This window comes from Prionailurus bengalensis, chromosome X (assembly GCF_016509475.1).
Source record: "Prionailurus bengalensis isolate Pbe53 chromosome X, Fcat_Pben_1.1_paternal_pri, whole genome shotgun sequence".
In the NCBI taxonomy this organism is placed as follows: domain Eukaryota; kingdom Metazoa; phylum Chordata; class Mammalia; order Carnivora; family Felidae; genus Prionailurus; species Prionailurus bengalensis.
Genome location: NC_057361.1, coordinates 109957210 through 109971504, shown reverse-complemented (window position 1 = coordinate 109971504; position 14295 = coordinate 109957210). Strand labels below are relative to the sequence as shown.

Sequence of the window (14295 nt, the reverse complement as noted above, 5' to 3'; positions counted from 1 at the left end):
ATAGTTCCATCATCTTTCACTTGTGTTACTTCCAGAGCCTTTTAACTAGTCTCTCCGCTTTCAGACTTGTCCTACAAAGGCCTTCCTCCATGCAATGGCTACATTGATCTTTTTACCCTGTAAAACCTCACATTTCACTTCCCTGTTTTAAACTCTTCCTTAGGGCTATGGCTGAATGGCCTCAGGTTGGGTAGAGTTCTTAGATATAGACAGCCAAAGCACTATCCATAAAATGTAAACGTGATTAATTGGTCTTTGCCCAAATAAAAACTTTTATGCTTCAGAGGATTCCATCAAGGAAGTGAAAAGACAACCCACAGAGTGGGAGATAATTTTTGGAAATCATATCTGATAAGGGTTTGTATCAGAACAAAGAAATCTTATAATTTGATAATAAAAAGACAATCCAACAAAAATTTGGGCAAAGATCTGAATGACAATTCTCCAAAAAAGGTGTACTAGTGGCTCCTAAGTCCATGAAAAGATATTCAACATCATTAGTCATCAGGGAGATGCAAAGAAAAATGACAAGATACCATGTCACATTCATTAGGATGGCTATCATCAAAAAGAAAGATGATATGTGTTGGCAAAAATATAAAGAAATTTGAATCCTCCTCCATTGGTGGTAGGAAAGTAAAATTGTATAGTCGCTTTGGAAAACAGTCTGGTGGCTCCTTAAAGGTTAAACATAGAGTTACCATATCATCCAGAAATCCCACCCATAGGTATATACACAAAAGAACTAAAAACATATATCCATACAAAAACTTGCACACAAATGTTCACAGAAGCATTATTCATAAGAGCCAAAGAGTACAAACAAGCCAAATGTCCATCAATTGATAAATGGATAAGTAAAATGTGGTACATCCATACAGTGGAATGTTCTTTGGCCATGAAAAGAAATGGGGTACTAATAGCTGCTCCAACATAGATGAACCTCAAAAGCATGATGCTAAATGAAAGGAGTCAATCACAAAAGACCACATATTGTATGATGCCATTTCTATGAAGTATCCAGAATAGGCAAATATAGAGATGCAAAAAGCAGAACAGTGGTCACCAATGGCTGGAGAATAGGGGGACTGGGGAGTTACTCCTAATTAGTATGGGATTTCTTATTAGGGTGATGAAAATGTTCTGGAATTAGATAGTGGTGATGGCTGCACAACCTTGTGAATATGCCCAAAACCCCAAAGTGTATACTCAAATATGTGAATTACATGGGATATGAATTATATTTTAATAAAGCTATGGGGCACCTGGGTGGCTCAGTCTGTTAAGTGTCTGACTTTTGCTGCTCAGTCTGTTAAGTGTCTGACTTCGGCTCAGGTCATGATCTCACCATTCATGAGTTCGAGCTCCGCGTCAGGCTCTGTGCTGATGGCTCAGAGCCTGGAGCTTGCTTCGGATTCTGTGTCTCCCTGTCTCTCTCTGTCCCTCCCCTGCTCATGCTCTGTCTCTCTCTGTCTCTCAAAAATAAATAAACATTGAAAAAAAATTTTAAATAAAAATAAAGCTATTACCAGAAAACAAAAATGTCCGTAGTTCCCTGTTGCTCTTAGCGGTAAACCCAAGGTTTGTCGCCTGAAACATCATAGCCTTCATACGTGTGCAATCCCTGGCATGCACTGCATCACTTCTAGCCACACTGGATTGACTTATCTCCATTCTCCCAGCAGGCTGTGTATGACCACATTGTTATGTCTTTGCTCCTGCTGTTTCCTCTATTTGGAAAGTCTCCTTTGCCTTGTTTACTTGGTGAACTGCTACTTATTTTTGTAGAAGCAACTCATCCTCTTCTCTCTCCTTGATCTCCATTCTCTTAGGCCAAGAAGAGTTACTCTTTCCATCTGTCACAACTGTTCACAGCACACTGCTATTATTGCATGCCTCACATTGTGTGGCAGTTATCCGTGTTTACTTGTTGGTCTGTGTCCTTAACTAGATGATAAGTTCATTGTCGGCAGGAACCATGTCAGACCTACCTCTCTATACCCAGCACCTAGCACAGGGCCTGGTACATGGTAGGCTTTTGGCACATATTTGTTGGTTGAATGAATGAATTTAGAGTACACTTTATCAGAGTGATGGCCAATGACCCATGAGCTAACAACAAGGTCTGAACACATGGTAGAGTAGGGCAGACCTATTTTGGGAGCAAGGAGAAGGTAAGCCTTCCCAGTACACCGCAGTACAGAACCGTGGGAAACCAGAACGCCAACAAAGGCCTGTGGCCGAGAGGGAGGATGTAAGGGTCACTGGGTTTTGGAGAAAAGGATAGAAAGGGGAGGGAACATCAGCACCCAGGGAGGAAGGCAGGTCTCCTCTTACACCCCTTGCCTGAAATCACTGACGAGCTCCTCATGGTGAGCTCCTCAAGGGCATAGATTACGTCTTATTCTTTTCTGAAGCCCCGTGCCCAGCACAGAGTGGCACAAAGTAGAAGTGAGATGAACGGAAGATCTTTGGTTGCGTCTCAGGGTCATGGCAAGGCAAGGGGGCATCCAGGCCCAATCGGATCTTCCCTTGGGCTCTCTAGAGCCGTGAGCAGCAGGAAGAGACCAGTGAGTACTCTTCCAATTCAGAGGAGTTGGCCAGCCTTGCAGGACAGGGCGGTACAGAACAGGGAGGGCCAAACTATTGCGGCTTCAAAGGCAAAGGAAGAGCTTAGAATAACTCTTGAGTCACTGCCTACCATGGACCTCTCCTAGGAGTTTGGCTTTTTCAACACTGCACCAGAGATTCCCGCTATGCATGCTGGCGGCATCAAATAGCCCCGTCTACCCTTCCCGGCTTCTAATTCGACAGGGAACCCCATCGTATTTCCAGACCAATGACCTCGGATAAGCAGAAAGGCCAGCTGGCCGTAGCCCACTCTAGGAGTTTGTTTGTTTGTTTGGGTGAAACATGGACCAAAAATGGCCTATACGAAATGAAGTTGAAATGCCAAAATTGCCTTAGTCTACTACAGAAGGAGATCTGCCTCAAGTCTGCCACGTAGAAATCCCGCCTGAGTTTTCAGCCAGCTGGCCTACCCTACAAATTTTGAACTTGCCAGCCCCCACAAACGTGTGAGCCAATTCCCTCAAATATCTCCCAAGATATTTTATATTTATATTACGTACATAAACATATAATGGGTTTATATTTTCTATATGTAAAATATCTCAAGAAAGAGATGGAGTGTGTGTGTGTGTGTGTGTGTATCCTGTTGGTTCTGTTTATTTACAGAACCTTGACTGATACTCCCAGCAAAAGAAGAAATCATTGAAGAGAAAATGAGTCTATTTCACCATTTTGTCCAGGGGCAACTTTCTCATGAGAAGGATAGCTTTCATCAGTGGCCTGTTTGTCCTCATTCGGTTTCTGATGCAAAACAGTTGTTTCTTTGCTTGGCAAAGCCTTATCTGACAACAGACACTTCTGATTAAGTGCACACAGTCAGGGGCCTGCAACAACACTTGCCAGCAAGCCCTGCTTTTTCTGTCGTCTCGGCGACAGAAGGACAGTTATAACTCTCTTTCTCAGTGTCAGACAGAAGCCAGTCTGGAGCCACTCCCGGCTCAGTCTGGGTGTGGCTCTGATGAGAAGCCAGGCAGCTCAAAGGAGAGTGAGGAGGCTTGAGGGACAGTCATTCCTCAGCAAATACGTGCCCAAGGCAAAATCGACGGGTTTTGCCGCTTCCCGGTATGAGCTTTGCCTGAACTTGAGGGCCTTGCCAATTACCACGTTTCTCCGCAGCGCAAGGCAAAGTGAGAGGATCTGCTCAACGGGACCGTCAGCATCTGCAGGGAAGGTGGGCGCTGGATCTAACACTTGGACTGTGGCGATAATTAAGTAGGGCCTAGGGAAGAAGAGAAGGCTATTCCTGTTCAATCTGGGGAGAGAGAAGGTTCAGGGAACAAAGTCCTTTAAATGGAGTCACGACCTCTTTTCTAAAACCTAAGAAGCCAAAGCATTGCTTAGTTGTTTGCCTCTTTAGATCAAATACAAATACATTTTGTACGAGACACTTAAAACCATTATTCATTCAAATCGTTCGATTGTTCCCCTCATCCGTATTCACAACCACGATCCTCTGCCAGCTCCAGATGTTTCTAGGAGTGGCTTGCTCTAAAACTCACTTGACATCACTCCATGGCATTCCTTTCACTGATGATTAACAGAGGACACAAGGCCTGACTCACAGCTTGGCCAGAGACTGCTCTGATCAAGGCAAGCTGCAAAGAATGGCAGCTTCTCTCCCTGATTGGGGCCAGCTTTGCGCGTTCACAGATCTCTGATAGGAGAAACGGCTTCCCTTACCTAGGATGGGGTTCTGAACCATGTTGTTGGAGAAGGGGAGGGTCCCGAACTAAGAGCCAGATGGAATTGGGCTGGTAATGCAGAAGCAGAGACGCACGCTGTGCAGCCGGTCTGTAAATTGGTACCAGGTCTGAGAGCACTGAATTACAAGATGTGGTGTTTGTCTTTTTTTTGAGGATGTGTGCTCCCTTGTGTAATAAGACAGTGCACGACTTCTTCAATTTTAATGTGCACGTAGATCACCTGGGGATCTTGTTAAAATGCAGATTCTGATTTGGTGAGTCTGGTAGGCCTGCGATTGTGAATTACTGACAAGTCCCTGATGACACCTAGGCAGTTAGTCCTTGGCCCACACTTCCAGTACAAGGTTATGAAATGAGCGTAGACTTGCAAATGGGCCCCACACCTGTCGTGTCACTTGAGTCCTGTCAGCTACACAGAAATGGCCCGGTCCTTCTCTCCCGCGGTTTACAATCTAGTAGATCAGTGCCACAAGAGAAGCGAAGAGGACAGCGATGTTCACAGGAACAAATGGTCATTTCCGGCTGGGAGGGGAAGTGCAAACACCGCACAGAGGACAAAGCTTTGAAGCAGGACCCAGGCAGAAATGCTGTAAGGGCCTGCCAGATGGATGGATCTCCACAAGCAAAGACACAGAGACTAGAAACCGAGACACCTGGGCAGGAAAGAGCATGCAATTTCATTTGACTGGAATGTAGACTCTTGTAAGCAGAAGCTAATGCAGACAAATAAGGTTGGTCGGGAAGTTTAGGATCAAATCACAGACGATCTTGACGTCATATCATACAAAAGCATTTGGACTTCATTCTGTAAGCAAGGGGGAAACTGATTATTCTTTTTTAGCTCAAATGTGACTTGAGTGGAGCTGTGCCTCAGATCCCAGGCGTGGAAACCACTCTAGGGGTGCTAGAAAGGATAGGTTGGAAGGAAAGAGCCTGGAGGAAGGGAGGCCAGGTAGGGGCTATTCAACCAGCCAGAAAGTATTTACCGAGTTGCTTGCTATTCTGTTCCAACCACTGTGCTAACAACTTGAGCAGGGAAAAAAACATCTATGTCCTATCCCTTTGTGGCACCCACAGTCTGAGGAGAGCCACAAAGAAGTCCAGGGGGTTAGGAGAGCATAAAACAGGGAGACATGAACACCAAGAGTGTCAGAAAAAATTGCCCTGAGTCGGTGGCATTTTGGTCCAGATCTGAAGAAATGGAGAGGACTCAGACGAAGAGGAAAGTGAAGGGGTGCTCCAGGCTGAGAGAAGGACCTCGACGAAGGCCCAGAGACTAGAAAGCCTGGCATGCCTGAGATTGAGAAAAATAGAGCACAGCTGAGGTGGTGAGACCAAAGGGAAGAGACACATGACATAAAGCTTAGAAAGGTTGGCAGGGGTCACATTTGTGCAAGGCCTTTGTGGAGTAGGCAAGGAGTTCAAACTTTAAACCTTGCCCTAAGGGCAATGGGAAAGCATTAAGCACAGGAGTGACTTGATGAGATATGTATATTAGAACAACTCTTCTGGGGTGCCCGGGTGGCTCAATCGGTTGAGCGTGCGACTTTGGCTCAGGTCATGATCTCGCGGTTCGTGAGTTTGAGCCCAGCGTCGGGCTCTCTGCCGTCAGCACAGAGCCTGCTTTGGATCCTCTGTCCACCTCTCCCTCTGATTCTTCCCCGCTTGCTCTCTCTCTCAAAAACAAATAAACATTTAAAAAAAGAAAGGAGGGGCGCCTGGGTGGCTCAGTCGGTTGAGCGTCCGACTTCGGCTCTGGTCAGGATCTCACGGTTTGTGAGTTCAAGCCCAGTGTCGGGATCTGTGCTGACAGCTCAGAGCCTGGAGCCTGCTTCAGATTCTGTGTCTCCTCCTCTCTCTGCCCCTCCCATGCTCATGCTCTGTCTCTCTCTGTCTCTCAATAGTAAATAAACGTTAAGAAAAAGAATTAAAAAAAAAAAAAAAGAACAACTCTTCCCTGTCTTTGCTCTGTGGAGGATGGATGGCGGCAGGGAGCAACATTCCATGCAAGGAAGCCTGTTATGGGAATGATTGAGTAGACCAGACGAGAGGTGATAGAGCCCTGGTCTGAGTGGAAGAGAGGGTGGAGAGAGGTAGGTGGACAGAAGTGATAACTGGGGTAAAAGCAAGAATTGGAGAAGATGAGGAAAGACAAAGAAGTGTGAAGAGTGGATAGTGGTACCTGCCACCGATGCAAAAAACATAGAAGAAGTTGGTTTGGAAGGGAGTGAGGAAGAGAAGTTCAGGAGAAGGTCCTGTGGGACATTCAGGGGGAGATAAGAGGCAGATTGACACAGCACTAGATTTTGAAAGAGGTCTGAGCCAGGGATGGGAATTTAGGAGTAATCGGGATAAAGAAGTATCATGGCTGATTCCAGCGCATTCTTCCCGGCCTCCCTATCAAGCCTCCCATCTGGCCACAGAAATCCATCAGGGACAGACATTGCAATGGAGGCATTAATACAGCAGCCCAGGTTCTCTCATGACGAAAGAAAAGGAGAACAGAGTTTGGAGGCGAATCACAAAGAGAGATTTTGAGAATGTCAGAAATGATGGCATCTTTAGGGTTGGTATGCAGCCTGTCAAATTGAGGAACAGCTCTCATTTCATACGGAAAGTCTGATAGATCAGTTACAAAAAGAGGATTCAAGACTTGGCAGGCAAATTTTACATCAGACACCTTCTTGAGTCTTTGGTCAGCTCTCCCTGCTCAGATACCCAACATGTTCTTGACAGGTATATGCTCAGAGTGTGAACGCTAATTCTAGTATTAGCCTAAGCACAATCATAGTTAGGAACACCTGCTGCCGCTGGAAAAATCATACAGTCCCCAAACAAATATAAATGACCTTTTCTCCTATGTTTTAGATTATTTGCACCACCTTGCCCTTTCAGTAGCCTGGATGGATAACTGAGTTGGCTAGATTTATAACACAAGGATGTGCGTTGTAAATAAAACAATATAAGGTGGGTTGCTTTATACAAGTGGTCTTCTTGGATGATATGCTCAGCAGCTACATCCAAAATGTACTTTAAAATTATTATGACAGCAAATTAACATTTTCACAGGACCTGTTCAGGTGGAAATGTTAACAAAATGAAAATAAGTAAATAAAGCCAGAGGCAATATGTCTTCTAAGTCTGAAGCAGAGTGATGCCGGGGAGAGGGGATGTGCCCTGAACTCGATCTGATGCAAACCTCAGGATGATATCATGCATTCATATGGGAGATATTTTTGAGCGAAACCAGGACTTGTAAGGGTATGTGGTGGTGGGTGGGTGGATATGGTTCCCTTGAAAGGCAATACTATTGAGCAATTATTAACCTCTGGACAGGCAAGCATGTAGAGGGAGGAGACCACCTATCTGAGTTACTGATTATGAGTCAGCCAGAGAGGTTTCCCCACCTGCCCATTGATACTAGAATTGCCAAGATCTGGGACTGAAGTCTTTCTTACACAATTCAAGAGAAGACCTGGAATAATACCTTCTGGGATGGTATCTGTGTGAGGCTTGGCTCACAGAGAAGTGTGGATGATACAGGAACAAAGTCTTTTTCACAGAGATTTGAACAGGTTTCCAACAAGGAAATCTAGCCTTGTGTGCTCAGGGATGGTCAGATATCAGATCTCCATGACCCTACCTCATAGTATGGGTTATGGGGCAATTAGGAAGGAGAGTATTTCTATTATCTATTGTCACCTAACAAACTACTCCAAAATTTAATGACTAAAACATCAATCTGTTTTCTCTCACTGTTCTGTGGATTAGCTGGCTCCACTGGGAAGTTCTTCTGCTGGTCTTACTCAGGGTCTCTCATGCAGTTATAGTCAGATGGCAACTGGAGTCGTCTAGATGCTCGACTGGGTCTCTGCGATGACTATCCCTCTCTTCCTGTACATAAAATCTCAGAGACTCTTCTCTCCACATGATGTGTCCAGCAGGGGAGCCAAACTTCTCATTTCAGCTCCCCAAAATGAGTGTTCTAAGAGAGAGAGAGAGAGAGAGAGAGAGAGAGAGAGAGAGAGAGAAAACTGCCATTGTTCTTAAAGAATATGCCTAGAACCAGCAAAACTTCACTTATGCTGCATTCTATTGATATTCCTAATCATGGGCCAAATATTAATTTGATTCTTTATGGATTCTAATGACTGGATTGAATTTTTCTTTTCATATATTTTCCCATCTCTTCCTTTATTTTTTGAACATATAGTTATTAGAAATTCCTTGTATCCTATTCTTTATATATCTGGACCACCTGTGGGTTTGTATCTATTGTCTGGTTTTTGTTTTTGTTTTTTAGGTTTTAAGTCATATGCCCTTGTCTCTTTATAATTCCTAGAAAATTTTGAATGAATGTCAACCAATTGAGTATAAATAAATATATAGACTCTAGATGATGTTACCTTCCCTCAGAGGGAATTTACTCTTTTCTCTGTTAAGTAGATCAAGTAAGGGCAGACCACTTTTACTGAATCAGTGACTAAGTTGAATCAAGGCCAGGTTCAATGTTGGTAAAGCCCTTCTACTTCTCTTTTGCCCCTGCTTCTAAAGCATTACTGTGCAGAACTTCCAGCTGATAATCTTGTGTGTTCAATGAAGCCCTTACCATTGGCAGATCTTGAACTCTAATTCTTATCTACTCAGCACAGTGAGACTGCCCAAAACACCACTTTGTTTTTTGGGTTTTTTTGAGACTTTATACTTACCTTCTTAATCACTAGATTAAAAGATGGCTCAATATATGCAAATCACCAATACACCATAATAACAGAATGAAACTTAAAAATTGTATGATCATCTCAATAGTTGCAAAAATTCATCACCCTTTCATGATAAAAAAAAAACTCTCAACAAACTAGGCATACAAGAAATTTACCTTAACATAATAAACACCATATACGACAAGCCCACAGCAAACATCATACTCAGTGGTAAAAAACTGAAAGCTTTTATCTAAGATGAAAACAAGGAAAGGACACCAACTCTTGCCACTTCTGTTCAACATGGTACTGGAAGTCCTGGCCAGAGCAATTAAACAAGAAAAAGAAATAAAAGACATCTAAATCAGAAAGAAAGAAATGAAACTATCTCTGTTTTTAGATGCCATGTTCTTATGTATATAAAACTCTAAAAACTCCAGCAAAAAAAAACCCCACTTAGAACTAAGAAATGATTTCAGTAAAGTTGCAAGGTACAAAGTCAGTATATGAAAATAAGTTGCATTTGTATACACTAACAAGGAACGATCCAAAAAAGAAATTAAGGGGCACCTGGATGGCTTAGTCAGTAGAGCATGCAGCTCTTGATCTCAGGGTCATGAGTTCAAGCCTCACATTGGGCATGGAGCCTACTTTTAAAAAAGAAGGAAATTAAAAAAGCAATCCCGCTTATGGTAGCATCAGAAGGAATAAAATACTTAGGAATAAGCTTAACCAAGGAAGTGAAAAACATATACACTGGTAAGTACAAAAAAAAATTATGAAAGAAATTTAAAAAGGCACAAATAAATGGAAAGACATCCCATGTTCATGGATCACATGACTTAATATTATTTAAATGTCCATACTGTCCAAACTGATTACAGATTCAATGCAATTCCTATGAAAATCCTAATGACATTTTTTACAGAAATAAAGAAAAAATCCTACTATTCATATGGAAACACAAAAGACCCTGAATAGCCAAAGCAATCTTGAGCAAGAATAAAGCTAGGGTTATCACACTTCCTAATTTTTTTAATATGACAATTATTGTCAAATTGGTTTCCATACAACACCCAGTGCTCATCTCAACAGGTGCCCTCCTCAATGCCCATTACCCATTTTCCCCTCCCTCCCACCGCCCATCAACCCTCAGTTTATTCTCAGTTTTTAAGAGTCTCTTATGGTTTGGCTCCCTCCCTCTCTAACCTCTTTTTTTTTCTTCCCCTCCCCTTCCCCATGGTCTTCTGTTAAGTTTCTCAGGATCCACATAGGAGTGAAACATATGGTATCTGTCTTCCTCTGTATGACTTATTTCACTTAGCATCACACTCTCCAGTTCCATCCACATTGCTACAAAAGGCCATATTTCATTCTTTCTCATTGCCAAGTAGTATTCCATTGTGTATATAAACCACAATTTCTTTATCCATTCATCAGTTGATGGACATTTAGGCTCTTTCCATAATTTGGCTATTGTTGAGAGTGCTGCTATAAACATTGGGGTACAAGTGCCCCTAGGCATCAGCACTCCTGGATCCCTTGAGTAAATTCCTAGCAGTGCTATTGCCGGGTCATAGGGTAGATCTATTTTTAATTTTCTGAGGAACCTCCACACTGTTTTCCAGAGTGGCTGCACCAGTTTGCTTTCCCACCAACAGTGCAAGAGGGTTCCCGTTTCTCCACATCCTCTCCAGCATCTATAGTCTCCTGATTTGTTCATTTTAGCCACTCTGACTGGCATGAGGTGGTATCTCAGTGTGGTTTTGATTTGTATTTCCCTGATGAGGAGTGACGTTGAGCATCTTTTCGTGTGCCTGTTGGCCATCTTGATGTCTTCTTTAGAGAAGTGTCTATTCGTGTTTTCTGCCCATTTCTTCACTGGATTATTTGTTTTTTGGGTGTGGAGTTTGGTGAGTTCTTTATAGATTTTGAATGCTAGCCTTTTGTCTGACATGTCATTTGCAAATATCTTTTCCCATTCCGTCGGTTGCCTTTTAGTTTTGTTGATGGTTTCCTTTGCAGTGCAGAAGCTTTTTATCTTGATGAGGTCCCGATAGTTCATTTTTGCTTTTAATTCCCTTGCCTTTGGAGATGTGTCAAGTAAGAGATTGCTGCGGCTGAGGTCAGAGAGGTTTTTTTCCTGCTTTCTCCTCTAGGGTTTTGATGGTTTCCTGTCTCACATTCAGGTCCTTTATCCATTTTGAGTTTATTTTTGTGAATGGTGTAAGAAAGTGGTCTAGTTTCATTCTTCTCCATGTTGCTGTCCAGTTTTCCCAGCACCATTTGTTAAAGAGACTGTCTTTTTTCCATTGGATATTCTTTCCTGCTTTGTCAAAGATTAGTTGGCCATACTTTTGTGGGTCCAATTCTGGAGTCTCTATTCTATTCCATTGGTCTCTGTGTCTGTTTTTGTGCCAATACCATGCTGTCTTGATGATGACAGCTTTGTAGTAGAAGCTAAAGTCTGGGATTGTAATACCTCCTGCTTTGGTCTTCTTCAATATTACTTTGGCTATTTGGGGTCTTTTGTGGTTCCATACAAATTTTAGGATTGCTTGTTCTAGCTTCGAGAAGAATGCTGGTGCAATTTTGATTGGAATTGCATTGAATGTGTAGATAGCTTTGGGTAGTATTGACATTTTCACAATATTTATTCTTCCAGTCCATGAGCATGGAATGTTTTTCCCTTTCTTTGTATCTTGTTCAATTTCCTTCATAAGCTTTCTATAGTTCTCAGCATACAGATCTTTTACAGCTTTGGTTAGGTTTATTCCTAGGTATTTTATGATTCTTGGTGCAGTTGTGAAGGGATCAGTTTCTAATTTCAAAACATATTACCGGGGTGCCTGGGTAGCTCAGTTGGTTAAGCATCTGACTCTTGATATCAGCTCAGGTCTTGGTCTCAGGGTCATGAATTCAAGCCCTGTGTTGGTCTCCACCCTGGGTATGAAGCCTACTTAAAAAAACCATATTACCTATATGTGTGCAGTCAATTGATCTTCAACAACTGTGCCAAGAATACACAATGGGGAAAGGAGAGTCTCTTCAATAAATGGTTTTGGGAAAATAGGATATTCACATGCAAAAGAATGAAATTGGACCCTTACATCAGACATAACAATAAACTCAAAATGGATTAAAAATTTAAACATAAGACCTGTAAATCTAAAACTCCTAGAAGATAACATAGAGGAAAAACTTCTTGACATTGGTCTTGGCAATGATTTCTCAGATATGACAGCAAACGCATAAGCAGCAAAAGCAAAAATAGACAAGTAGGACAGCATCAACCAAAGAGCTTCTGCACAGCAAAGGAAACAGTCAACACAGTGAAAAGGCAACCTACAGAATAGGAGAAAATGTTTGCAAGCCATATATCTGATAAGGAGATAATATCCCAAATATACAAGAAACTCCTACAACTAATTACCAAAAGAAAACAAAACCAAAAAGAAATAACCTGATTTTAAATGGGCAAAGGACCTGAGTAGATATTTCTTGAATAAGACATGCAAATGACCAACAAGTATATGAAAAGATGCTCAACATCACTCATCATCAGGGAAATGCTAACCAAAGTCTCAATGAGATATCCCCTCACACCTATTAAAATGGCTATTCTAGGTGCGCCTGGGTGGCTCAGTTGGTTAAGCGTCCGACTTCAGCTCAGGTCACGATCTCACAGTCTGTGGATTTGAGCCCCACGTTGGGCTCTGTGCTGACAGCTCAGAGCCTGGAACCTGCTTCGGATTCTGTGTCTCCCTCTCTCTCTGCCCCTTCCCCGCTCATGCTCTGTCTCTCTCTGTCTCAAAAATAAATAAAAACATTTTTAAAAATTTTTAAAAAATTATTTAAAAAAATAAATAAATAAAATAGCTATTCTAAAAGAGAGATAAAAATGTTGGTGAGAATGTAGAAAAACTGGAGCCCTTGTACACTATTGGTGGGAATGTAAATTGATGCAGCTGCTATGGAAGACTGTATACAGGTTCCTCAAAAAAACTAAAAACAAACTACCATATGACCCAGCAATCTCACTTTTTGGCATTTATCCAAAAGAATTGAAATCAAGACCTTGAAGGGATATCCGCACCCCATGTTTATCACGGTGTTATTCACAATGGCCACGATTTGGAAACACCTAAATATCTATCAATAGATGGATGGATAGAGAAAATATGGTATATACATACAATGGAATATTATTCAGCCTTAAATAAAGAAGTAAATCCTGACCTACGATACTAAATCCATTTCTGTTTTCACTGGGGTCTTGGCCCCTCAAATCTGCCCCTAATAACCACAAAGTCTATTTTTCCTGTGTCCTCCAGTAGGGGCCCTCTGTCTAGCCAAAGCCCAGATTCTCAGTCTCTTACTATGCACCCAGAATTTGCAAATGTCCCCTAGGAAAAAATAACTCTCCTTTAGTGATTCAACCCTCTTAAAATCTTGGCTTCTCTGATGATGATTGCTTTTGCAACTTCCAATGCTTACACACATATATACCCAGGGTTTTTGGTTGTTCTTTGTTAGACTGAAAGCAGGAGCTCACTGAGAGATTTAACCAGAAAACTAACATGACCAACTTTGCATTTAATAAAGGTCACTCTGAAGGCAGTGTGGATGATGGTGTATTAATTTTATAGGACTTTCATAACAAAGTATCACTGACTGGGTGGCAGAAGCAACAAAAATTAATTTTCTGACAGTTCTGGAGGATAGAAGTCCAAGATCAAGTTGTGGTTTCTTCTGCAGCCTCTCTCCTTGGTTTGTTGATGGCCATCTTCTCCCTGTGCCTTCACATTGTCTTCCCTCTGTGCCTACCTGTGTCCAAATTTCCTCTTCTTAGAAGGCACCAGTTAAATTGTGTTAGGGCTCACCTTAATGACCTTATTTTAACTTAATTACCTCTTTAAAGAACCTGTATCCAAATACAGTCACATTCTGAGCTATGGGGATTTAGGACCTCAACATATGAATTTTCTTTGGTGAGGAGTATTCAACTCAATGCATAACAGGTGGATTTTAGGGCAGCAAAAGTGGAATTGGGGGCTGATGAGAAAGCTATTGCGGTAATCTGAGAAAGAGAGAGAGAGAGAGAGAGAGAGAGAGAGAGATAGGTTGGACTAAGTAATGGCAGAAGGGCAGGAGATAATTGGATTGCTTTAAGAGAACATCAGAAGATAGAACAGATAGAATTTGGTAATTATGAATAGAGAAGAGTCAAGGATGATACCCAATTTTCTAATTTGAGT

At 42.1% G+C, this 14295-nt stretch overlaps 1 long non-coding RNA gene across 2 annotated transcripts in view; it reads right to left on the bottom strand.

The window, feature by feature from the left end:
* LOC122476795 overlaps nt 1-13793 on the bottom strand; it is an 84368-nt gene extending 70575 nt beyond the window's left edge. The window contains exons 1-2 of one of the 2 annotated variants that reach the window (XR_006295607.1): nt 13748-13793; nt 8091-8319 (exon numbers count right to left, since the gene is read on the bottom strand). This is a non-coding gene — a long non-coding RNA (uncharacterized LOC122476795). The remainder of the gene's footprint in view (nt 1-8090; nt 8320-13747) is intronic. The other variant, XR_006295608.1, reaches the window with a different exon arrangement.
* Nucleotides 13794-14295: the final 502 nt, after the last annotated feature.